General features: G+C 42.7%; 2 long non-coding RNA genes across 2 annotated transcripts in view; one reads left to right on the forward strand and one right to left on the reverse strand.

The window, feature by feature from the left end:
* The window catches only part of LOC138067544 (uncharacterized), a 67286-nt gene extending 44139 nt beyond the window's left edge, over window positions 1-23147 (reverse strand). Inside the window, exons 1-2 of the long non-coding RNA XR_011141698.1 lie at window positions 23054-23147; window positions 20499-20624 (exon numbers count right to left, since the gene is read on the reverse strand). This is a non-coding gene — a long non-coding RNA (uncharacterized lncRNA). The remainder of the gene's footprint in view (window positions 1-20498; window positions 20625-23053) is intronic.
* LOC104141406 (uncharacterized) lies at window positions 7530-15941 on the forward strand. The gene is made up of 6 exons (XR_011141199.1): window positions 7530-7795; window positions 11702-11748; window positions 12289-12345; window positions 13205-13284; window positions 14408-14521; window positions 15698-15941. It is a non-coding gene; the product is annotated as an uncharacterized lncRNA (long non-coding RNA).
* Window positions 23148-24417: the final 1270 nt, after the last annotated feature.

A 24417-nucleotide genomic window follows, 5' to 3' on the forward strand; every position in this document is an offset into this window, starting at 1 on the left:
CAAGATCCTAACAGGCAAATTGAAACAATTTCTCAAGGAAAGAGAAGTCAGAAACATTGAGGTGGCAACAAATAAAAAGATTCCTCATATTTTTCCAGGCCTGAAGAATTACTTTCTCCCCTCAAATTATTCAATTTTTTTTTTTTTAAATGCACCTCTCTCACAAAATTACAGACTTGCTCCAGCATGAATATCCCTGCAGTATTGTCATGCTCCATTCAGGGGATACTGCTTCCCAAAATTAAGTGGAAATAGTAAGCTAGTGACTCAGATCACTGCACTGAAAGACCAGCCCACTCTACAGTAGGATCCTGAAACAAGGCCACATCAGCAAACATTTGCATGACAGAAAGCCTTGAGCTCATGTGAGTGCGTATCACTATGTTAGTTCCAGAGTATGGGGTTTTTTTTTTTAATTTTTCTGATATCTTTAAGCCTATTATTACTGAATTTCATCTAGTGTTGTTTGGAAGTTTTTTATTTTTGGAAGACATCAGTGACATGAGATCTCATCAAAGGAAGGTTACCGTCTATTGCAGCAGCACTAAGTTGTCAAGTGTGACTGGGTCTGCATGTAGCAGGGGCTGTACAGATAAAAAACAGTCCCTGCCACTAATAATATACAATCACACAGGCTCCCTTCTGCCCTTTCCTCTGAAGCATTAAGGTTACTGTCCTTGCCTTTACTGATGTGCTAATGTACATTACAGAGTTACCCAAGGTAACATAGAAAGGCTGCAGCAGAAGCAAGAACTAGATTGAAGTATTCATTAAATATAAGGTAGGGTTTTTTCCCCCCACTTCTTGTGGGAAAAGGTTTAAATATTGATTGCCAAATCAAAGCAAGACCCTGAATTTACAGTTTTACCTTAATAAATAAGCCCGCTCTTCCCCAAAGGCTGTCATTTCAGAGCAAGACCTCATCTTAACATAGACGATTTGAGCAACTACACGGTAGCAAAACAGAATCCCACCCTTCAAAATGAAAGGAAAAACAGATATAAATATCTTGTTTCTTCCCTACAAGTTGTCAGCAAAAAATAAGATTGGGAAAAAAGCTGCCTGAGCCACCCTTGATTGATTTTTTTTGAAGTATTTAAGGACAGGCTGAATAACAGAAGCTCCACCTCCTACTCCAGTTTCTTTTATTTTTTTTTGCACTATTCTTTAGAGCCAAAATTTTTATGCTAATATAAACCTCCCTTGTTTTAATTTAAATTCATTATTATTGTTTCTACCCACCATGTACTTGAATAGATTATTCCCCCACTCTTTAAAGCCACTTACACACCTTACGCAATTGAGGACCGTTTTCCCTCTCCTTTAGTCTTCTCCCCTCAGTTCTCAGGAGTCCCTGTTCTTTCCATCTTTCCATGTAGCAAGTCCACTTTCTAAGTTCATAATCAGCACCAAAGTTCTCCCCTAGACCGTTTCTCACGGTCATATCCCTATTCAACTGCAGCGCCCATCCCGAGACACAGTACCACCAGGGAGGCCTTGCTGACAGCAAGGAAAACGGAACGACTTCAGATGTCCAATGGCCTCCTTTGTGCATCCCGAGATGACAAGGGCTTTTCTTTGTTAAATCATATTCCATTTGTGGCCCACAGACCCTCTCACACGCACAGAGGGTGTGCAGGTCTGCTTCCCCTTCTTGCATTTCTACAGTCAAAGGGTCCCAATACGAGTCTCAAACTTGGCGCCTGTCCTTCCCACTATGCCTGCTCTGAAGGGCCCTGAAGAACATCACCAACGTCCTGCGGTTAACACCAGCATTTTCCCCCACGCCAACGCATCTCATTGAGCCTGACAGATCGGTTGTGTTCTTTAACGACCCACACCCAGGTACCTCCAACACTGCTATAATTCCTTTGCAAATTAATTGAGAGTTACAAATAAAGTTACACGACCCCTTTGGCTCCAGTGCCAACTTGGACGGGTGACGTTCCTGGAAGGGGACATGCACATTTCAAATTCTGGATTGCTACGTTAGGTAAAGTTGGTTTTAATTTCAAAGTGTTGGCAAGTTTTGGGGATGCTGCTAACACTTTCCAGCTCTCAGCTCTTTGGCAGGGGTGCCACTTGGTTTTTGGTGCCAATCTGTCTTTAGATATCACAGCCTATAAACCTGCAGATGGAGTTTTACACAAGCAGAAGCTAGCATGTCAGAAGCTTGATTATAGGATCAGCTGGCCACAAGCCAGCAGCATAGTGTCTGTCTCTGCGCCTGTGGGATGTAGGTTGGGTGAACAGGGAGTGAAAGCTACCTCCTTGGAGCATTCTGGCACACCCAGAAACCCCTTGCTCCCTCTCCTCCGAGAGGGAAAATTTAATGGGTTCTCTTCAGGGAAAGCTAACAGCGTATTGGCATACATATATTATTACAACACAGAAGCAGTTATTAAAGTTACAACCTAGTTCCATAAAAGCATTACTGCAGAAACCAATAAAACCTAGGTCAGTGGATTTAGCTGTATGCTATTATTTTTATTTATCAACTTTATACAAGTTTGATTGAATATCTTCTTCACCAAATGCTTTACTTGGCTCCGATCAAGAGCGGCCTCATCAGGTGCTGCAAAAAGCTCATGTTTTACTGAGGGTAATCAAATAACGTTGTAAGGATCTATTCAGCACTGAAACCAGGAATGCATGAAAATAACGTGTGCAAAGCGCTGAGTCTGCTCCGTAACAGACCCGCTATCCAGTACTGTGCAAACTGTACATTAAACCTGATAAAGAAAAGGAACAAGTACATACAAAGGCTTGAAATAAAGGCAGGCTAGAAAAGCCAAGGAATTCTGAGACCCATTCTGAAAACTGATAAAGGGACAAAAACTGAGCAATACACCTCTTCTCTCCCAGATTCCCTAGTTCTGAAGCTAAGCTAGTAAATACAGATCAAGCTGTACAAAGGACGGCTGAGGGATGTGTCAATGTTTGTCCAGCCCACAGAAGGCCTGGTCTGATTATTTAAGCAAGAAAATGCTTTTAAAAAGTGTTTACAAGCATTCCTGGGAGAGAGTCTTATCCAGTTGTCTTTTGAAAATAATTCAAATACTTTTAAATCACTACATTGCAGCCAATAAATAAATACACCTTTCTAACAAGAATCTCTACAATAATAGCATTTGAGGACATTCATTTTTATCTTTTCTTTCTAGTTACCAAATATACGCTCATGTCTAAATATTCAGCAGATAATTTGATGTTTCTGGATGTGACATTACAAGCAGTATTCCTCTCAAAGTGGTAGGAATACATTATGACTCACAAATGACATCTACCTTCAACCTTAAGCATAATTTGCACTGGAGTATTTTATCAGGGGATTATTAATTTTGGAACCTAAATTAACAATCATTAGCCTGAGTGAATATCTAGAAAATATTACCAATGGGTGGGAGGGGAGAAAAGCTACTTGATGACTGAGAACAAAGTTTAAAATATCATTTAAGGGGGGATAATGAGTAGAGTAATAAAAAAATGGCAGCTCCTAAAAAACCGAGTCAGATGATGTCTGAGGTAAAAGTCTACTAAGGATAAAAGCAGTTACTAACTAGCAGTGCTAGTCCCATCTGCAACACTACAGTACAGTAACGATATCAGCTAAAGGCTGGAGGAGACCATAAGATGCAGAGATCTAGAAAATATGACCACTGAGGAAACACAAAGACAGTTTACCCTAGAAAAGCGAAAATAAAAGGACATATTGCAGTCTTCCAGCATACAAAGGCAGCTGAAAGGAGAGTGGAAATAAACTCTTCTCCATATCCAGGGTGTGGAAGGCAGGGAATTGTAAGCCTAAATCACAGCAAGCAAAAATTCAGGCTGGAATTGTTTTAACATTTCTAACACTCAGAGCAGCAAAGTACCCGCTGGGATGGGGAGGTGGTTTCAGAGCCCCTTCACAGAAAGGTTTAACCATGCTGTCAGGGAAGTGATACATCAGGAAGGACAAAAGCAGAACTGATTATGGCTCGAGGAAGGGGGCTGATAGCTAGATAGCTATTTGCTAATCATGGGAAATAAGGACCTTAAGCAGCAATTTTGTATGATTAGCAAATGGGCAGAATCCAGTCCTACTTATACCAAAACCATTTTGTTTTGGCTGCATGAAAAGGGACCTAAAAGAGGGCTTTGGATTAGGAATCAAACCTGCAGCTTTGCAGGTAGTAATAGGTAGAGAGCATTTCCCATAGTCTTTAGAAGATTTATGAAGTACATCGTCAGGGGGCGATCATCTCCCTCACATATAGGAACATGTCTGATTAGAAGCATTTAACTTCTCCATTTTACAGTTAGAATAGCCCACGCAGGGCTCAGAACATGGGCACCATCTGACAAACTTTTAATGGGAACTCAGCAAGTCCTAGGTTGTTGGGAAACATGAATACTAAACTGAATTTCCAAACTACACTTCTATGTCCCTTATGAAAAAACAATGAAGTTTTTCTCTGCAAGTTGGGTATTTATAGAACTTCATGAATTCAGGATGAGTAGTAGCAAATGGTTTAAGAGCTAGCAGAACAGTAGTAAATACATGCATAAAGACCTAGACTTAAACTGTTGGTGTAATAGCGTCTCCTCTCTTGATCCTAATTAGCAAGAGACAACTCACATGCTAGGCCCTGAAGTGTGTAGCCTTTTAAATGACACAGCCATTAACTTCTCAGGGAATCAGCAATGGGAGCTCCCACTTTGACTTTTTGCCTGCCTTGGTACTGGCCAATTTTTACAGCGTTAGGGACCAGACTGGTCATACCAACCAACCTTCTGGTTAACACATCTGGCGTAATAAACCCCAAATATACAGGTGATGGAGTGCTCAAAGACCACAAGGCCATTAGAACAGGGCATGACCTGCAGGGATTTCAGATTAATTCAGCCAAGTGAGCAGTATAGTGGGAACGCATGTGAAGCCAGTCCATAAGCCCTGGGACAACCAAAACCCCATCAACAACATGCTAGCATGTAAACCTACAAAGTCAACTCATGCAATTGGAGTCATCCTATATCAAAAAAGCACACAGGACAAGACTAAGTCCAGGGAACAATGACAAGGCTAGTCAGAGGGAAGAGAAGTTATTGAATAAACAAGGTGATTTAAGCCCAGAAGAGAGAGAGCTGCAAGAAGAAAAAAAAATTATAGTAGATCTACAGAAAAATCAGGACTGCCTCCCCCACGCCAACTAGTAAATGATTTTTTTCCCCATCTCTTGTAACATGAGAGCTAGTGGTTACCAAAGAAAACAGCTCTAGGCAGCCACTTAAACCAGTTCATGGGAGGAGCATTCAATCTCTCTGAAACAACGTGCTACTTCCTATCCAGGACCTCTTGCGAGAGCCAGCAGTACAGAGTATGTATGAGACGTACGCTGTGCATGTCTGCCTGCGTGACAGAGAGGAGGTACCACTCTGTGTTGTGTTTATCAGGAACCACGAAATACAGTGGCACAGACTGCAGAGTCAGCTTGCGAAATCTTAAAGCTGTCTCTGGCAAATAAAACCTTGTTTTTATATCCCCTAGCATTTACATCCTTCTCTACCCGTCCATCAGAAGGGTATGGAGGAAAATGAACCTCCATCCAACCCAAAATGGCTCTTCTTATTAATCTCTTGCTCTTTGCAATCCAAGTCACAATTTTAGCCCAGATGCCCATGAAGAGGTAGTATTTTTCTGTACAACCCCTGGAGCTTTGTAGGAATAAGACCACAGATGAAGGAAGCAAAACGTCTGCTTTGGTTCCCACCTGCTTCCTCCCACACTTGTTCTGGGGAGCGAGTGAGCTGGATAACGTGTATAAACCCAACGGCTGGTGAGGACACTGCCACAAAGTTTTCTTTCATTCCCATGCTGTAGAGTAGTAAACCAGTGCAAGACCATAAGAACTGTGGTTTGTGCTCACTAGTGCTACCATGCCCCTTCCCCAAGCACAATTCGGCATGAATCAGCCAAAAGGACAACCCCTGCAGCAGAGGAGAAGATGATCACAATGATCTCCCATGCAGAGTTGCAGACAGCAAGGTGCGCTACGGGGTGAGTTCCCACCCTCACTCAGTCCTTTTTCAGTAGGATCAGCTCGAGTCCCTCCATGGAAGGAGGGCAGCAGCCCCGAAATAGCACAAAAGCCTGACCTCAACGACCCCAATCCAAACCCTATCCAGACCTTATCTGCAGTCTGAGGAACGTTGCCCACAGGACATTTTTCTACAAACAGTGCGAGGAAGGAACTTCAGACCTCTGGCCAGAGCAATACATTCTTGGAAAACACTGTTTCAGGCTTCGGAACAACTTATCTCAGGTAGGAGCAGACACAGGTGGGCCTTGCTCTGTACTTTCCTCCAGAATGCTTCATTTATTGGCACACAAACATCAATTTATTTCATTATCATAAAGAAAATGTATTTTCAATATCAGCATTGATTCTGAGCTTTTACAAAGCCCTGTTTCATTTCTGAAAAAATACTGCAGTGTGGGGTTTTTTGTTTATCTTCTTATGAGTTATATATTTGGGGCTATGCATGAAAGGTGCATGAGCAACAGCAATCCTTCCTAACAGCAACAGGAGAACAGCAAATGGAAGCATCAGTCCACAGGCTGAGATTTGGACTGAGCGTCAGTCCAAAGTTTTGAGATGATGATCTGTTGAACATAATTATGGAGCTTTACCTTTTCCTTAAGAAAACAAGGCCTAAGGAAATGTATTTTTAAAAATACACAAATGCTTTCATAACAGAAGCAATAAGCACATAAAGAGAGAACATGCTGAACACGTATCTCTCGTACACAAATATCTCAGAGCTCCCAGGGGAAACTGTTACAGAGCCGATGACGTTCCTCCAAAAAACACCCCAAAGTTATTTGCATTATGACAGTGTGATGATTAAACTGTGATGAGGGCCAGACGAAGGTAGACACCTCTAGCTACCTCTGCAAGGCTACACTCACAAAAAAAAAAAAAAAAAACACACACACAAACACACACAGATTTAGTAGATCACTTGGCATAAGTATGTAAGTATGGAAGACAACAAAAAAACTTCCGAGTCTCAAGCCCTTTCTCTGAAATAGTAGCAGGAAGTGCTACCTACACTTCTGGGAAGTCACTGTTTTCCAGTATTGACCAAGATAAAGAGTTTTCCCTTCTACTATGACACAAATTAACTTTAGCCAGGTGAAAAGTGACAGTTGCAAGCTCAGCAAAGAGCATTTTGCATCCAGCACTGTGTTCACAGCTGGCATCCGAGCAGAGAAGAACTACAAGGCCACCTCACAGCTAGAAGGGATTAGTAATACCTATAGTATCACCTAAAAAGCACTGCCGTTTTTTTGCCAGCCTTGCCACTGCCTCTCTAGCCAGTGGTTGTGCTAACAGCCACTCTCCGATTTCACAGTGGTGGCGGCAGGTTGGACCGGCAGAGGTTTTTCATGGTAATAAGTCTGGCTCTTGGTAAATCATTAACTCTCCTCTCTTGCGTAGCCTTGGCTGGACACATTAATTGACAATTTTCAGCCACTTGTTAATGTTTCAACTCAAAGCTGTACAGCGACCTTCTTTTTAAGCGCTCAAGCAGGCATTTGACAGCTTGCAAAGTAGCAGGTGAGTCTGAGAGGTGGGCTGAGAGCCAGATGCTGCTGGGAGCTAGAGGGCATCTCTCACAAGAGCAAGCAGCCAGAATAACCTGGGAGAAGGGGCAGAAACAGGCAAGCCAACAGCCAGGTCAAGTGCGTTTTCATGGCTAACAGACACAAGAAAACTCTCATCTGTTCCTGCTGAGCCTGGACGAATGGGTAAGTGGCAGACCCAGGCTGGGGGCCTTAAGGTACAGTTTAAGGTCACAACTCTTATCGATAGGAAGCATCTATGCTTCCTATGCTCAATAAAGGCTCCCATTTGGGCTCAATGCCACCCTCCGCGAGGAAGGTGTACACACACCCCTCGTTATTTGCCTGCTCCTAATTCCTGGAGGCTGAGGAGTTTATGTAATGGGGGAGAAAATTCCGCTCCTATCCCCCACAAAAAAGAAGGAAAAGAGACCAAGGAAGATATTGTCATAGGAGAAGAGATTTTCCTCTAACACTATGCACCATCAGTCTGGTACTTCTGCAAAAGCCAAGTCCTATTACTTTAAAGGAGCAGTGCAGACAAGCAAAGCACAGCTAAGCAAATGGAGCTGGCAGCACTGTTGGCAGTGGAGGTGAATCCCAGCACGGTCAGCACAATACTACGTTTCAGTCCTTGTTTCAAGAGCAAGCACTATGTTTGCACTAATTTTTTACACTCTATTTTCCCTTTCCCTTCTTCCCTGGCTTGATTTGTTAAGTAGCGTCCAGCCCAGAGGGAAGAGGAATTAGCGATGTTTGAACTTTTCCATTTTGAGACAGTCTGAAGCTCAGCTGGTCCTCTCCACCCTACCCACCTCTCCCCTTCCCCAGCTGACCTAGCATAAGGAAGCAGACACACACCCTCAGCCTTTATGCTGCTAAGAGCTTGGGGCTAATGCTATATACATGCAATATCCTAAATGCTAGAGCTGAGCTGCCAGAGAATAAACTACCTTGATTGAAGAATGGGCTCATTAAGGTAAGAAAGTGACAGTTTTGAGCAAGCTCCCTTTGCAGTTTCTAAATGCATCTGCTCTGATGGGATTAAAGATGCATTCCAACGGATAGGAAAGAATGGCCTTAATGTCTTATTGCTTAATGAGGTAGCCAGAGGCAGATCTGACACGACAGGCAGTACACTTCCAGGGGATTTTTTTTTTTTTTTTGTAATCATTGCACAGGTATTTATTATACATGCCTACCAGGTGGCAAAAACCCAATGCATATCCAGTGCAATAATGCTGGCAACCAGTCAGAGAGCACCAGTTTTTACATCCTTAACCACTTGGGGTGAAATTAATCCCTGTTAAATCCCTAAAACCTAAGTAATCAGGCTTTAGAGTAAACACGCACAAGTCTCTGTATCTATTAAAAAGAATTTGCTAGCGATTGGCAGTTCAGCACTGCTAATAACAGACCAAATCCTGAAGAAGTCCCTGAACAAGTGCCACACCAAAACACTCACAGATGGACACAGAGAGCCAGCATTGATCCCACAGCTCTTCAACATGTTATAGAGAGTAACTGGCTCCCCAGTAAGCAATCCCCCATTGCCAGGGAAGATCTATGTCTGACAAAGCCATGGTTGCCAAATAGTCTAAGATAGATCCTGATGGAGGATCTACCCCATCTTTAAAAAGCCTTAAAAAGGTCTTGCCTCTCTCAAATCCTGAGCGGTGGTGGAAGCCTTAATTGTAGGCTTCCACCTACTATCGTTTCCAGTGTGTCTATCCTTCTCTACATGCTCCATCTTGTAGCTCTCATTGCCTTTGGCCTCATATTTCACAGATTCACTACTGGTTTCAGTTGCCCGAATTTACCCATCTCCCATTGCCCATATATGTATTTTTTAGAGCAGAAGTTCTTTAAAGAGCTCTCAAGTTGGACCCTTAAAACAGAAAAGCTGAAAATGCCTTTGAGCACGGGGCTTTTGGAAACCGACTGCTAGGAATGAAGACTATAGGCTGCCCATTTCATATCTCCTCAAATCAAAATGCAAATCTGTTACATATGCAGTTTGGATGTGCGATTTATACACTGTATGCAAGCAATTTAGGAAAGGAAAGCTACACAGAAGACAGTCAACTTGGAAATTATTCCTCTGCTTGCAAAAGCCTAATCGTGTGATCAAACACTGTACATTGAAAGAGCCGGGTGCTCACAAGTACTGACATAATCTGTCCACACTGAGCGTTTTGCATCTAGCAAGCATCCTCACCTCAAGCTATAAGGGTCTAAATCATCTCAGGAAGATGACAGGAGCTAAGACAAGCAGAACTCCATACTTACTAGAGTCAAAGACTTCATCCTGAACTACTTGTACAGGATTTCTCACTGACACAACAATATTAAAACACCTTGATTTTTCTGTAAAGTCATCCTTCCCCCTTCCCTTTTGTATGCTTGGTGTCCCTCAACCTACTATGCTTCTCCAGTAAGGGTGAAACTTGAAAGATTACATTCTATTGTAGCCACCAAGGATCTGCTCTGCAAAGCCAATGACATTTGTATTCACGCTTAGTCCAGCCGTGTTTAGGACAGTAGGAAGCAACGTACTTCAGTGCTTTCCCAAATCGAAACCTTAACCAATATATAGGACTGCTTAAAGCTCCGCAAACACACACTTAAATACTAGTGGTGATCTCTAAACCTGTACATCAGGACCACGAAATGAAACAAAGCTTCATTTGGTCTGAACACAGCACAGTTTAACCAATATAATAGGGGAGAAAGATTTCAGAAAGCAATCGTTCCTTCATCAGAGCAGCAGTTTGTGCTTTAGGAACAGCCTCTTCCCAAAACCCTCCCAACTCCTGTGCTCTTGCTAACGTGCTACAGAGACAACTCTCTCCTAGAGCCACCCTACAGGGGAATGAGAGGAAAACCATGGACTATGTGGGGTTTTGCAGCTCTTACAAGTTAATGTTTCGGTAGGAATTTGACTGTAGAAATTGCATAGATGAACTGCAACCGCATCGTGTCTGGCTACTGGGGGCTTCACCGGAACAAATTCATTTTGTCCCAGCAGGTTGATCTCCATATTTCCTCTGGGCATGGAGAGGGTCTCCCAGGCCTGGCCACAGTGTTCAGCTTTGACCAGTGAGCAGACTAGATCATCATGTCTGCCTCTCCAGCTGTGACCCAGCAGGTCCCAGCACCCCAACCCAGGAGCATAACCCTTCAAGAACAGTGCAGCAAAGGCAGGATGGCAGCAGGGGCTGTGGCTGGAGGCACAAAGCTAGGCCACTGTTGTCTTCTGCACCTGCTTGCTTACCCCGGGAGCCCCGTGTGCCAGACACATCTGTCTGCTGCATCCAGCGCCAGGAGGTGGAGGAAACCTGCCAGCGGTACCTAGGTTGTGGTGGGGACACAGGAGAAAATAGATTGAAAGGAAGGGCAAGTGAAATTGCCCTGAGCAGGTGGAGGAGAAACAGGCAGGAGGCCAGGAAGGAGGACAGGGAGCATAGTCAGTTATTGGGCTAGGACTAAAACTCTCAGGAAACCTCAGAGTGCTCCTGCAGAAAGTGCCAAAAAAGACACTTTCCTCAATAAATTTAGTACCCCCTGTAAATAAATTTACAGGGGCAGGCACCGATTCCCCGTCAGTAAGGTCTCACATAAAAGGGGAAAGGAAAAAAAAAAAAAACCCACTATTCTTAGCCCTTTTTCTAGATGAAGCAAGGAAGGGGGCTCAGATCTTTACCATCACCTGTCACTCCTCTGCTCCAAAAAAGGAAGCTTTCACTCCCATGTTTTGGGCAAGAGGCTTCTGTTTCTATCTTCTCACCTTGAAGGGACACTTCCAGCCGTGCAGCTGGTGAATTCCAATTATACTCCTAGCAAATCACCTCCCCTATCCCATCTATATGTTTTATGAATTACCAACACTGGTGCTCAAGCTCCCAGCCTACACCTATCAGTAGGGCAGCCACAGCCTTGAGTTAAAGCGTGAAAATTTAAAGTCATTATGTTTGGCAATATTTACAAATCAATAAAAGTAATGCAACCAAGTGGCAGTTGTCTAGGGCTGAGAAGGGCTACTGAGCTGGGATGCTTTCCATCAATAACTCTGTTTGCATCTTTTATTTGCAGGAATTTAAGAGTTCATTAATCACAGAACAATTCATATTTTGAGGCAGGTAAGAGGCAGACAACTGAACTGTATTCTCTCTCCAGAAAATAGTATATGCTCACATGTTTTTGTGGGAAATGCGCATGATGGAACATTTCAGACCAGAGACCACACTGAATTAACCCACCAGCTCTACTGCAGGGCATCCCATGCAGGCTGTGGTACACCAGCCTCTGCAGATTTGAAAGTGACCTGGTTTAAAGCCAGGGATTGGCTCTGCATAGAGATCTGCCCATGATCATCCTCTGCTAGAAGGTCTGAGTCTCTGCTCCACTCCATATTTCCTACTGGACTATTCCCAGCATGAGTACAGCCTGGCAAGGGACCCACCTTGCTAAGTTCATATCTGACTTGACATTTTCAAGTCAATGCAAGCATTGGATGATTTTGCAGCTTTAACTTGAGTGGGATGATAAAAAAAACACTGTTTAAATTCTCTGCCACACAAACCCTTTTTACACATTTGCAGCAACATTCCCAGAATTAGAAGGGTCACACTAAAATAATACTTGAATTTATTTTATTCACGGGTGGTCTGCTGTTACAGGTTCCTTCAGCAAGAAGTACCAGTAATATGCTGTGAGAGATTCTCTAGCACCAAATGGTAAGGGGCTTTTCATGGTAGCAAGCACAACCTCTCCTCCATCGTCCTTTCTGTAAATATGTACCTCAAGGCACTGGGCAATGGAGACAGCTTGACTCTTCCAACAAGCAGGCAACCTTCATGCAAGTTGCCTTAGTCTTCTGGATTTCAGTACCCTGTTACATAGGATAAAGTACTCTTTTGAGAAAGAGACATTGATGAAGAGAGCTACCAAAAGAAAAAGCTAAACGCGTTTGTCAATAGTATATGATTATTCTTAGATGAGGAACCCCTTGTCCAAGGGTCCTCAACAATATGAGGCTAAAAAACCATTCATAGCTCTCCAATGACAGGAGACAAGGGGATTCATACCTTTTGAAATGGATTGCTTTTAACAGAACTTTTGTAAACGCAGCATATATTAGATAAGGAAAGCAATGGGAACTCAGGAAACCCTGAATAACTTTGAATAAATTTCCTTATAGAGTTATCGATGTCACTCTTTCATTTGTCTCCTACATCCTTTCTTTCCTTGTGTTTGTCCCCCTCTTCTGAGCTGGGAGCTCTTCAGAAACATCTAACAGACACTAACATGTCTATTCAACACATAACACAATGAGGTCCTAGTCTTCCCTGGTCCACAGATGTTACTGGAAGGAAACAGAAATATAGCATCCCCATTAACCATACAGGTTATTCTTGGAACTCTCAAAGATTTTTCCCAGTTTCACATAAAACCATCAAGCTGGGATTGTTCCGTTTTAAAAGCTTCAGAAATGTTTGTCTGCCAGCTTTACCCTGCCTCAATCATAAGTTATTAAATGAGATTATAAGTTTGCTTTAATCACACTTCCTTCCCCTCACCTTCTCCTTCTTACAGGGTTTCAGAAGGATGACACGTTTGCTTTATTTCTATTCAAAGGGTTAAAGTTCTTTCCTTTCCTGGAGTCAGAAGTCCAGGTAAGTACAGTCAGCCTTCTGGAAACGGTCTTCTGAGATGGGCAAAATTCTCTTGGGTCATCTCAAGTCTGCAGAAAGCAGTGCAGGCACACTGTCTAATAAGATAAGAAATATTCTCCATCTATAGTCACTGGCATTTTAACCTGAACAGATGCTAAGCATTATCCTCTGGCCAGAGCCCGTAATTGTTTTCTCCTCTTTCCAAAAATATCTCCTAGTTTCCCGGCAAGCTGCCTTGAAGGCTCTGTAGATATGGCACAGGGCTGGCTTGCAACTCCTAAAAATAATCATCAGTCCTGCAATATGGTATTTTCAGACAGGCCATAGATCTGTAGAGGGACCACACTAGGATTAGGGAAACAGTATCCTAGAGGAGGAAATACTGAAGTTACTCTAAGGATATTTGGCAGCAGTGATTAGAGCAGCAGTTCTGCAAGTCTCAGTCTTGCTATCATTGCCCATCCCAAATAGTGCTCTTAAAGACTTCCTGGCAGACTGCAATCTAGTTGTAGCATTTGATTTGAGTAGAAATCCAAGCACACAGCTGCTTGTGGCTGTCACTACAATTACATTAGGGAGGCATCAGTCTCCCAGTCAAGCTGGAAATTTTACAGGACCAGACTATTTTGAGAGCCTTGCAATCTGGCTGTTCTTCTGGCACAGTTCAGACTTCTCCCTTCACTCCCACATGTGCTGGTGGACTTCCATGTAAGGTTTAATTCCCCCTTCAGATTTCCTGTGGTCAGAAAAACTCAGGCTTTCTGAAGCTGGAGTTGGGCTGGAGCTCAGCTGGCTACAGCCAAGCCTGGTAGATGGAGACCACTCAAGAGTCCGAGCCAGTGCCACTGTGCTTAGACTCGCCCACATCGGAAAGCCAAATTCTGTCTGAACGTCAGCACCCTTGGGCACCTATACAAGTCTGCAATACGGAAGACCGGCAGATCTTGACTTGAAAAGAGCTATGCATAGTTAAAAATGGAGACATACTCCCAAGCCAAACACAGAAGTGAGGGAGACATTTTTGTTGGATGTTTAATCCCTTTCTCCACAATATCAGTTGTAAAACAAAAAGAAAAATCATCCTCTTTCCCTCATTTTACAATGAATTCTTCAATTCATTTAGAAAACAACAAATGAATGACTCTTTCTATGAGGAGTTAAATGCTTGCAGATCACAGAGTTCAAAGGATGTGTCACGTAAATGCTTCGGGGACAACCTACATTCCTCATCAGCATGGTAAGAACAAACCACCTGAAGGTTAGAAAATAATATTTGGAAAAAGTTGTTGCTTTTACATTTCCTTATAGTCCAACACAAAAGATCTGAAAGTTCTCCTGCATCTGAAACAAACATGAATAAAGCCCGTACTAACCACAGCAGAAGAAAATGAAAGATTCTTGCCTTATTGAGAGGCAAATGCTTTGTGGCTAAATTACATTTTCAGCTCATTTGGCCAGCCAATCTCCAGAGAAACGAGCGTGTCCTCAGTGACCTAGACTTTGTCCCCCATGACCTTAATGACCTTTACTCATGCATCAGAGAGACCTTTAGTAGTCAAGCAGTACTAAGGGCTAGTGATGAAAAAACAGAAGATACAGGCAGCAGGTATAAAGAGCTGCAAACACATGCAGGGAGCTGTATTCCCTATGCATAGCACAGGTATTTCGCCAGCAGACCCACGGGCTTTCATTGCTTAATCTAAGGGTCATGAAAACGGTCCTAGTTTGTCAGAAAGTCTCACTATTTCATCAATATGTGCACTCTCATGGCAAGTGAACCAGTAGTAAGATGAACAACTTCTGTTTTGCCAGCTGCATTATAACAGAGCAACAAGAAATGAACTTACCTGGGAAGAAGAGGGAGAAAATCTCCCTCTTATATCAAGAATCTTGAGCATACAATCCAGGTCTAAGAGTCCGTAATCACACACACATTAACTAGAATCCATCAAAAATGATTCCGGCACTCACCTGCGTTTTGCAGGCTTCCCATTTTAAGCACTTATAAGAAGTCCTTTCATTTTAAGAAAGATCGGGCTGATCTCTGATCAGACACGTTGTCTGAGCATGGAAGTCCTTTCTGTGTTCAGGGTTTCTAGGAACCGAAATGCAGGGCAACACAGAAATGCCTTGAAAAGCTCTATTTCACTGCCCAATTTCTTCCCATTAGTAACTTCTCAGCTAGGTGATGCAGCTAAAGATAGTAACTCCCACCACATTATGGAAGTGCAACTCAGTCTCGGGCACTAAGAACTTCCAAGAAAGTCCCCTTGGAGAAGCCATAAAGTGAATAAACCACGGATGAGAAAGGGAACCCCAAAGAGGTGCAGTGGTAACAGAGACACTTTAAAGCAGATATTATCTGCGTCTTCACGATCCACTTCTGTACAGCTCTTGACTTTTCTCTCCATAGTATGAAGGACTGGATCATCTTTAATGAACAGAACCTCCCAAGGTTCTCTGCAACTGGAAAGAGGAAAGGAAGAATAAACTGCACTTCCTGATTTTGCAGAGAGGTCACCGAGACACCAAGGGCCTATCACCAACAGTATTACTGCATAACATGGGAGGAACAGAGCTAGATCCAGAACAGCATAAAGATATAACCAGCACTGTGTTATATTATTAGCAGTAAATAAATGCCCTAGCTGACCTTTGATGCTTGCAGGACCTCAATTATTTCCTCGCCTGGCTCTGTGCTCTGCCACACGAATGTACCAGCTGGGCTCTGCACACAGTGCTGCAACAAAGGGTGAGACACCCTCAAGAAACAGTCATAAAGCACACCTCACATACAAGGTAATGAAGCAGAATCACAGCTGCAGAAGAACAAGAGTTTTTGTGGGCCTAAGAAACAACAGCTGGACCATATCAACCAATCTAGCCATAATAATAGTTTGCTGCCCCTTTTCTCTAAGCCACTTTCTCAAACCTCTTGCACATATGGGCCCACAGAGCCCTAGGACAATGTAAGCAAGTCCCCCACTGGATAGCAGAGCTGGGCTGGCTCCAGTGCCTTCAAGGGCTCCACAGCTCTGCCCATCTTGACAGCCTGCACAGCACAAATCCGGTTATGGCATAACATGTCTTGTCCGATGTGACAAAGCAGGGGGCAATCTGATCCAAAACATTGCTCTCCGAATGAACAGGAGTCCTTTCTCATGTTAGAAAGGCCTGTGATTTGGTTATCACACCAGCTTCTTGAATCAGGCCTTTAAGGAGGCTTTTGTTGCAATCCAGTGCTTAAAAGAGCCACAGCATCAGTAACCAGCCCAGAGTGAGACCTGGATAAACGAGGGGAAAAAAAACCCACACACAAAAAAAACCAAAAAACACTAACATTAAAAATGATACACTGCAGTGAGTCACTCAATTAGCAACCTTTGTGCAATGTTTAGCTGACAGAGAAGGGCTGTCCTACCTGGTGAGTGACTTGCAATATAAAAGAACATAATAAAGTAGTGATCAATCACAGAGGCGAATAAGCAGCAGCAGTTTTGTCCAGAGCCTGAGTAAAATACACAGATAGAAGATAGCAGCTACACATCAATATGATCTGTGCTCCTGCTTCTTTCCACTTACTTAAATGAGTGCTAGAGAGCCTGAGCTGATTGTATCATGTAGTGCCTTATCTAAAGGGTGGAGAACACAGAGCATCAGAGAGCATTTCAGTTGCTCCAGACAACTCTATTATTGCCAAATCCCTACTGAAACTATTGTTTGGCTCCAGACAATTCTTTAGAAGGTGATGTGAAATGAATTGTACAAATTCCGCCTGAACAGCGACCTGGATCTACTGTGGGAAAGCCAGTACAATTTAATTTCAATCCAGGGGAGTAATCCCTATCTCTTTTCCAGAAACAGAGCCTGTCCTTTTTTCTACCTTTGGGTGTTTTTTCCCATCCCAAAGTTCATCGTTCCCTCAATTGTGACGAAGCGTGGTGTTCACCATGCAGAGTCTTTTTCAGGGAAAAGTTCAGGGATCCAGTTAGAGCCCAGCTTCCTTCCCTCCCCTCCCAAGCTGTGCTAGTGGGTTAACTGTGTGGTCAACAGCAGGGGCAAACAAGAGTTAGTTGTTAAGTAAAGATAAGAACTTTAAAGCCGATGTTGCCACCACAGAAAAATCTCTGTACCCATCTCTGCTGGGAAGGGACTCTGCTTTCGGCTACTTTGGCTGTTGCAAAGTGGATTTGAAAGATGCGATCAAAAGAGAATTTAGAGAGGCAGAATCCGGTAATTGTGGCTATTAGCAAGCATGGCAGGTGAAGCACAGTTAAGAAGTCAACATCTATAGACTCCCTGCAAAGGAAGCTGTTTAGTCAAGGAAGACAAGCTAATTGTGTGTACTGAAGTAGCACATGGGTATCAAACATTATTGAAGGCTGGAAAAGTTAGAGCATTGTGCCTATCTGTATACGAGAAGTCTGACCAGGACCCTCCCCATCACACCTCCAGAGTCCCATCCCCCCTTCCCTCTCTGACCAAATGAACATGGCATGCCCAGAAGCTGTGCTCCTGGCTGCTCTGCAGACAGCCTCCCCGCATTCCCAAGTCCTGTGGGTGAGGAGCAGCAGGCAAGGAAGGAAGGAAGCAAAGCAGAAGGTCCGTTTCTAGTATCAGTCTCGTATTCCCATCCCACACAGGGAATCAGTCATCTCACCCACAGTGCCCAGTCGATTTCCCAGAGACAAGTCCTGGGGATGGCACAAATTTCTTCCAGGCAAGGAAGAAGCCCTGCAATTTTCAGAAGTACTAAAAAGAAATATACTTGATTCTAACATACGAGATAGCCTGATGAAGTTGTCCTGCAGCAGTGCAAGGGGCCCGCAAGGACACGATGAGGCAGCTTGCTTCAGCTAACATCTGCTTACAGATGTAAGGGCCCTCCTGAGGAAGGGCCAAGCTCCTTTTCCTCAGCTGCACTGAGCTCTTAACTCCATCGAAGGTTCAAGAGAACAGAGGAGGAACACTGATAGGCACCATAACCAGTGATCAACTGTCCAATCTTCATACAGAATGGAGCCCACTAGTGTTTTTTCCATCCCTGCCAATAACTTCCTAGGATTTCACCAGGTCATTATGGACTCTCAGGACCGACCGATGTTTCTCTGCATGTCCATATGTTAAACATGTTTGGATTTCCAAATTTGGCAATGTCTTTAGTTTTCCTGGAATGGGTTTTCATGACTCTTCATTTAGAAAGCTGCAACACACTCAGTGGGTTTAATCCCAAATTACCAGTTTGCATTTTAAGACTGAATTTCATTTAAAGAGACTATTTTTTTTAATTAGTAATGAAAAACGTGTCGTGGTATTACCAAGTTTACTCATTCAAAAAAAAAAAAAAGTGGGGGGAAGGGGAAGAAGAACAATGCAATACTTAAGGTTACTTTTTCAAGCAAGGTATCACAATTACACAAGTGATCTTCCTTAGTAGTCCTACCCCTCAGGGCTCAGTATAGTCCCAGCACAGGAGCATACTGTCCAGTTGCTTGGACAACAAGCACAACAATTCGTAGGACTGTGCATTACTGACCCCAATAATGTCAAAGGCTGAAAATTACCTCAGAGGCAGCCAGGTATAGTTTGTCCTCAAAGACAAGCATTGAATCAACCAAGTGTGCTGAAAAACAGGCCAGACCAACGGCGGAGACCACAATTAGCCTGGACAACCTGTTCTAGCACTTCAACACACTCGAATACTGGGATAAGCTCTCCAATGCTAGCTAATCCTTCCTCGCCATGGTTCAAATTGTAAGTTTTTGTTTTATGTACAAAGACAAAAAGAAAGTCAATTATTCTTCTCCTCTTTGCAGGCCTTCTCAAATTTAAAAAAAAAAAAAAAAAAACACACACACACACACAATTTGTTCCATCTTTCTTTGCAAACTATGCTTTCTAAGTCTCCAGTCATGCATGGTGCTTTCTGCCAAACCTCTGTCGACCTGCACTTTCCTTAGACTGTGGTCCACATTTTACCTATGCCAACCGTAACAGAAGATCGCCCAGCATCTCAAAACAGGATGCTGAAATTGCCGCTTATAGTAACACTTCCAGGCATTGATTGCTACAGTTTATGTTTTATTTGCCGGGTGTCTGTTTCAGCTTTGTTTTTTGTGAGGGAAGGGAAGCTTTCAGACCCTTGCAAAAAGAAGGTTGGAGGGGAAACATTATAAATGGCAAAGCAATTATATTGCAGATACAAATATATCTAAATATATCTCAGCCTGTGCATGTACCAGCCCTGTTCAGCTAAGCATATTTTAGTTCTTGATCATCCAAGTAGCATCCAGACTCTCTGCATGGTTATTACTTAATGTTTCGAGCAAGGGAAAATAAAGTTTAAGTACCGAGGGCAAGGAGGCCACCTCTTAGTGTTTCTACCGCCAATGCCCAAGCAGAAACCCTGCAACTCTAACTCCTCCACTCTTCACATCAGAGATAGAGGAGTAATGATTCAGACAAAGAGCCCAAATAGACTAGGTCTGGACAGAAGAGTGGATGTCAAAACTTAAGGGGAAGAGAAAGGCAAATGTGAAGATACTTCCTAGGCAAATTGTAGACAACAGATTTGCACAGAGGGCAAAGTAAGTGGGTCACACACAGCCAATTTTAGGAGTATGTGGGCCAGGAAACATACTGATAGGGCAAACTAGAAAGAAATAGGGCGGTCACACATCATAGGGAGAAGTCAAAAGGAGAAAACTTTAAAGGGCAGGCACAGAGGGGCTTGGCACCACTTCCAAATCCCCTTTGCTTTCTGTTGCCTGGTCCTGAACAGTCCACATGCCTGATCCAGGAACAGTCCTGAATTCCAGTCTCTCCTGTCCTATGCAATGAGGAAGCACAACTCATCTCCTTCCAGCCCCTGCCCATAGTGAGAACTTGCTTCTGTTACTGGTTATTGTAACTCAAGAGCTGAGCAGCAACACAAACTTCAAAATAGCGTAGTCTGTGCGAGCAGGGAAGGTAGTAATTTTCTCACTTAAAAAGAGCATGAGCCATCTCACATGCTCCCACATTGCAGTTTTCTCAGCAGTCCTGAGCTGAGAAAAGCTGATGGCTACTTGGGAAGAGCTCTATTTGCTCAGCATTACACAGGAATTCACTTCACATGCCGAGAGCCCGTGTTGTCAAGGCACCCTCCAGCAGTGTCAGCCCATGAAATCATCATCTTTAGCTTTCTGCTCTTGAAAAAAGATTGGGGAACATACCACATAACTGGAAAGGAGAGAGGTAGCGGGGTAGGTGGATACTGCTTTGAATAGATGCAAATTCCTTTTGTAGTGGTGGTATAGTCGCATACTGCCAGTGAGCAACAGCAACACAGGAAATCTCATCTAGAAAAGAGATATGGAGTCAATGCAACACTACCCAATCCCTTTGTTCTCCTCTTATGGGTGGGTGGAGGAGGGGAGGGGGAAAGAACAGCATTTCATACCACAGGCTAGTGACTTCCAAACAAAAAAATTTAAAAAAAAACCCCACAGAACCCAAAGCCAACTTCTTTATGTTTGAAAGTTTAACTCTATAGCTTTTGTAGCTTTTTTCTGCCTTGAAAACATGCAAATATATGCCTAATGATGCTTATAAAACCTTTGCAATTCTTGTGCCTAGAGTGATCGCATCATTCGTAGGTTAGGAAACCTTAAGTGAATAGTGCAGCTCATTCAGTTGATTTCTTATTCAACTTTTATACAGCAGTACATAATGGCACAGTGTGTCATAAACCCTCTAGAATACTGTTTTAATGTCCTCACAAAATATTTCTAACTTAGCGTTACAACAGTCACATACAATTCAAGCCAAATTCATTGGAATGCATCAGTCCAAACACGCATAACTCAAATTGCCACAACATAGTCCAAGCAGCAAGAAAAAGCCTTTTTCACACTTCAAGACTTTGTATTCATTCAGAATTTCCAAGGATAATGATATTTTTCCCCCTTCAATAGAATATCAGGGCCAGATCCAGCTGCAGTGATAGTATAAACCAAAACTGATTATATTGAAATGGGATGTTCTGGTAGAGACAGCTCGAGGTCTCTTTTCCAGTTCCCTCTCCCTACCCCATAAATTCAGTCTGGTATGAATACACAAGATAAGGGCTTATTAAGCCTTCTACCAATACTAGCTGCAAGGGAGAGTCCATAAATCCCACTGCTATTAATTCAGAAGTATTGCCACGTATAGTAGTACATTAGCCTGGAAGTTAGCCCAAGCTCTTCCATTCCACATTAGTGCCTTCAATCTGTTGATTAGACAGAAGAAAACCCTAGCTACTCTCCTTTACCCAGAGAAGCTCTCACTTTGATAGATTCCTGAGCTAACTTTTTAAAGTTACACAAAAGGCTGCTCCAAATGAACTTTCCTGTATACCTCAAGAGCAGTCCCCAATATGTGCTCCAGACAACATCTCAGACAGGCAGACAAAAGGCTGAATTAATTCCAAGAGAGCTGCCATGACTAGTTTTACTTTAACCTTCAAGAAACCCCACTGTGTGCATTACTTCTGCATTTTGACTCAATTCAGAGAAATTCACCAGCTCATTTCCATCTCAACCTTAGACCTCCAGTTAGGGCAGTTTTGGGTTACAGCCTCACCCTCAAGGGTGCTGTGGTCTACCTAGCAGTGAGTTGATTTCAAGAGGCATTGGCTCAAGGGCAGCTTTCCCTCAACTGAGGGCAGAGGGAATCACATCTGTAGTACTACAATCTCTCCTGGGCCAGTTCTGCACTAACCCAGATTATAGGCAGTCTTTGTAGCAATCAAGTTACCTTCTGACTTTTTTCAACATAATGGAATCAAGACTCAGATTTTCAGCAAAATCTGAAGAATACCTATGTCTGAATAGTTTAGCACTGCAGGTCCTGGTTTAACCACATTTTTTCAGTTCTCGCACAGTAGCAACATGTCAGCTTTTCTCCACTGTAAAACATAAGAGCACTATTCAGGCAATTCTCTTTTATGAAACTGAAGCAGATAAACAGGAAGCGTATGCAAGCACACCTGCTGCAGACAGAACCACTGTGTTGTATTCATGTTTTGTGAGCAAAAACAACACTCCACAGAGATATGAGGCACCCCCTTCCAGTTCTTTCAACTGGAAGCAAGAGTATTTGGATGCTATATATCATTAATCTGGGTAGCAACAATTCTAAAAGAAGTCAAAGAGAATTTAATACTTCTTAAATTATTAGTCAGACCCATAACGCAGCAGCTACTCATCCAACATGGGACTAAAAGTAAGTCTTTGGGTCTTTAATGCTTTGCCTATGTTACTTCCACCTCCAAAAGATCATTAAACTACAAGCAAGAGCACAGGATACTCAGACATAATGTAGCTGGAATCTTTTCATCTCTTGTTGAACAGAGGCAACATAATTGTCAAAATGCAGTGCCATTTCAAAAATTAAAAACAGTTTTAAAGAAAAACCTTTCCAGAAAAACATTTTTGACCTCAGCACAAACATATACTATTTCTGGGAAAAGCTTTGATTAAACATTGTTTTTGCATAGCCAGTACCAAAGCCTTATAGCTTTATCCACCATCTCTTTACCAACCACTTAGATTCTTATACTTAGGATATAACAATGTATTTTCGTAATTCCTTTTTAAATAAACAAATAGAGAAAAAGATCAAAGTATGAAGACTAGTCTATATATTTTTGCAGCTAAGCACATTCTAAAGGAGGATGAAGCACCGACAGAGATCTACGGGTTTGCGCATCTCAGAAACAACCTGGCCATTTACAGGCAATCCTTACCTTAGCCACAGACTTTTGGGGAGCTTTTTGCATTTTCCACCACGTTCTGAGTTGCTGCTGTTTGCCCTTATTCATCAGTTAGGGCAAAGTCTCTGAGTCAGCTAATAAAGACAGAAAGGAAAACATGAGTTTCAGCTCTCTGCAAATCTGACAAACATTTTCAGCCTAAGCTGACTAATTGCTTTGACTCAATTGAAAAATAATTGGATTGTTCCCAATAGCTGTGGATCAATGCCATAGCATTGTGCTATTGATAATACTGTAAAAGCCTATTAAATCCATAGCCTTGTTGTGGAGAATAGTATCTAAAACAGATATTTGCTTACAGCATGAATATTAATACTGATTTTCTTCTTACATCATTGTAAAGGCATTAAAAATATTCAGTAAGCTGCAGCAGTGGAAGAACAGAAACTGAGCAATTGTTTCCTTCAGTTAGCAATTTTAAGAAGATGCTTTTTCTAAAGTTTATCCACTGAACAGTTTCAAAGATACATTTTAGATACCTTTCCCTGAAGACTAGTATGTAAGGAATTCCAAATGCTTCTTCCTCAGCTCGCTCATGGCGATCAGTTTTCTACTCCCTGGTGCCAGTAAAGAGTGGTTCAAGCATGCACCTCTAGAGCTGGCTTCTGAAAAAGGTACCCGGTTAAGCAGTGAACTAGTAATGAAACTTCAGCATATCACACTTAAACTTTACACCTGTTACGAGATCACAGACTGAAGGTCTCAAAACCCTCTTCCTGAGATAATTAATTAGATAATTATTCACATATGGAGCTTAATCCCAAACCCATGGAGACCTCTGGGAGTTTGCTGCCTAACAACTTGCAAATTGCTACCCCTGTTCATGGGCCTTCCCAAAGACTGTTTATGCACCAGCTTCTTTGAAGGTCTGCTCAAATTATAGGCCTGACTAACAACATTGCTCAGCATTGATCCTACCCAACAATTTCTATCTTCTAGCTTAGTGTTAAGCATTTGTACTGAAGTGTATACACAGCTGCCTCAGGGTGCATTTTTTGAGAGCATTTAAAGCCAAACAGGTTAGTGGCTTCTAAGGGGAAAAAAAAAAACAACAGCAGCAACAACAATCAGGAAGATTAGTGCTGGGAGGAGGGGGACTTTTAATCTTTTCTTTGGAAGCCTCTAGCACATGCATGCCATTTCCCACCACTTTGCTCTTCAGTATGATACACAGGTGTGCAAGAGAGTTTGCTTCCACATTTGCCTTATAGTCCCTTCCTCCAAGCTCTCTACTCAGAAGAAGCCTTATTTTGTCATCTACTGTCCCTTCCACCTGCAGAAGAACAGTGAGGATCTTCAACAGAAGACAGACAAGCAGATAGCTAGTCCTCGTAGCG

This window comes from Struthio camelus, chromosome 5 (genome assembly GCF_040807025.1).
Source record: "Struthio camelus isolate bStrCam1 chromosome 5, bStrCam1.hap1, whole genome shotgun sequence".
NCBI lineage: Eukaryota > Metazoa > Chordata > Aves > Struthioniformes > Struthionidae > Struthio > Struthio camelus.